Genomic DNA, 3,073 nt, shown 5'->3' with positions numbered 1-3,073 from the left:
GTAGATTGAAGATCCTTTCCATGACCTACAGCAGCTACTAGCTGGCAAGAAAGGATCAGCCTTGGAAAGGGAGGAGTCTAGATCTTGTCAGTCTTGTGTATGAGAAAGGACTATAGCCAAAAGTAGGCACAACACTTATCAGAAGCCTTGTGGACTGAATGTGGAAGGGAGTCCCAATGTGTATGAGTCGCCATTTCACACACATGCTGGGTCCTGTCATGAATTACCTCATTTAATACTGTAACACGTTCATGAAGTGAAAGTATTTTACTGAAGAAACAGATTTTCCCTGACCCAGCATGGGGAATAATGCTAAACAGTAGGGAGGAACTTCAGTTAGGAAAATACAAGGAACTGTTGGAATCTAAATTAAACATATCTTTTTTTATACAATTTAACAATTATGCAAAAATGGTAGTATAAAGCCAGGCTCCAGTGGCTCACACCTGTAAGCCTAGCTGCTCAAGAGGCTAAGATCTGAGGATCAAGATTCAAAGCCAGTCTGGGCAGGAAAAGCCATGAAACTCTTATCTCCAATAAACCACCAGAAAACCAGAAGTAGCACTATGGCTCAAGTGGTAAACCACTAGCCTTGAGCTAGGCCCAGAGTTTAAGCCCCATGATCAACAAAAACAATAAATAAATAAAAAATTTATATGGTAGTATAGACAACCCTCCCCATGCATATGCTTTTTTTACATTAAATATGTCATCATTAGTCCTCTCTGGTTTCTCACTTTTCCTTGGTTTTGAAGGCTTTCACATTTTGTAGTAATGCCAGTTAGGCATTTTGTAGATTGTCCTCAGTTTAGGTATGCCTGATGTTTTTTCCCATGATTTGACTGATGTTATAGGCTTGGGGAACAGGACACACAAGTGAAGCTGTCTTTTCATCACACATGGCAATATTGTGACTCACTGTAGATGCTGTTCAACCTTGATCACTTGGTTAAAGCGGTACTTGCCAGACTCTCCACTGTAGTTACCAACTTCATTTGTCCATGCTTTATGCACTATGTGTCACTATATCCAGTCCCTACTTCAGCAGAGAGGAAGTAAGCTCCACCTCTGTCAGGGCAGAGTACAATTCAATACTAGGTCATTTGTTTGCTTGGTTTTGCTTATGATCCTTGGAAGTTGTTTCAATTTTGCTGTTATGTCTCCTTGGCATCCTCCCACTTTTCTTCACATTCTGGCACTATAAAAAAATGAGCCAGGATCATCTTGGGCCTTATTTGCCCCATCCCCACAATTAGCCGTTCAGCTAATTAGTTCAGAAAACAAGATCTAGGTGCTGGGTGTGCTTGTTACTAGGATATCACTACTTCTAGGCCCTCTCTATGGATACTAAACTGTGTATCTGTGTACCCACACAGCTCCATGGTGACTTCTGTGTCTCCCATCTGTATGTATATTCAGCTAAACATGGGCTCACACTGAAGTCTCTGACTAATCCAGGACCTCAGATTTCATTCTAGCCCCTCTCCCTTGCTTTTCTGAATCTTTTCTCCCTGATAGTGAGAAACTTGAGCTGAAAATGTACCATGCACTGAGTTATTCAGTTCACTATACATGTCAGTTTCCAAATCAGTAACTCAAATCTCTAAATTTACCAATAGGCTGGGTGCAAATGGCTCATGCCTGTAATCTTAGCTACTCAGAAGGCTGATAATCTGAGGATCAGGTTCAAATCCAGTCCTGGCAAATTAATCTAAGATACTTATCTCCAATTAAACAGCAAAAAGCTGGTAGTGGAGGTATGGTTCAAGTGGTAGAGTGCCAGTCTTGAACAAAAAAGTTTAAGCAAGAGCATGCCCAAGCAAACCAGTACACACACACACACACACACACACACACACACACACACACACACACAAATAATCAACTATGGTACAGAATTTATTAGTATTCTTATTGTCTACTTCACTGTTGCCATTTAAATGCCATTTTCCAAAATTACTTTGAACATTAGCTCATTATGTCCTTGAAGATTCTTCATGTTAAGGAAGGTGTGGAAGTTTTAAATGTTTTTGGATATTCAACTTCCATATATACAAAATTTCTATACCTCTAGTTTTCTAGAATCCAAACATTGCCCCAGTGTGTAAACATTTCCAACCATCAAGCAAAGGGAACATGAAATTATGCATATATAGTTATTGAGCACATGAATGAGTCTTAAAAATCAAGAGGCCCTGAGTTCAATTCCTAGAATCCTTCCCCCAAAATTTATGATTACAAGGTGTTTTACTTTTAACATGATTTCAGGAGACTAATGGAACTATCTGCTGATGGAGATTACTATGTGATTGCTATATGATTCTAAACATACAAGTAGACAAAATGTGACAGGCATTTTTTTTAAAGCTTTCATTCCTATTAGTTGGATAAAATTTGTCAGCACTTGTGGCTTTTAAAAATGGAAAGTGAAGTAAAGTGTGATGATTCATACCTGCACTCACAGAAGTCAGGAGGCTGAGGCAGGAGCTAAATAGAATGTAGGAGGCAAACGAGAGAAATAGTAAGACCCTGTCTATCTCAAAACCAAAAGGAGGTCAGACACTAGTGGCTCACATCTGTAATCCTAGCTGTTCTGGAGGTCACAGTTCGAGGCTGGAGGTCACAGTTCGAGGCCAGCCACGGCAGGAAAGTCCATGAGACTCTTACCTCCAATTACACACACACACACACACACACACACACACACACACAAAGCTAGAAATGGAGCTGTGGTTCAAGTGGTAGAGCATTATCCTTGAGCAAAAAAGCTCAAGGACAGTGTCCAGACCCTGAGTTCAAGCCTCAGGACTGGCACACAGAAAAAAAAAAGGAAAAAAGAAAAAGAAAGGAAGGAAGGAAGGGAGGAAGGAAGGAAGGAAGGAGAATAAAAAAGAAAAAGAAAAGAAAGGAGGGAAAGGAAGAGAAGAAAGGGAGAAGAAAGAAAGGGGAGAAGGAGAAAATGGAAGAAGAAAAGGTCAAATCGTGCCCATTTTAGCAACAAGTTAGCATTTTTTTATGGCTACTAGAACTAATGGTCTAAAGAAGCAAGAGTACCTCACTCAGGTCTTTTAAG

This window comes from Dipodomys spectabilis, unplaced genomic scaffold (genome assembly GCF_019054845.1).
Source record: "Dipodomys spectabilis isolate Male_0828 unplaced genomic scaffold, ASM1905484v1 ptg000095l, whole genome shotgun sequence".
Classification (NCBI taxonomy): domain Eukaryota; kingdom Metazoa; phylum Chordata; class Mammalia; order Rodentia; family Heteromyidae; genus Dipodomys; species Dipodomys spectabilis.
The sequence above is the reverse complement of the archived record's forward strand: the minus strand, read 5'-3'. Positions refer to the sequence as shown.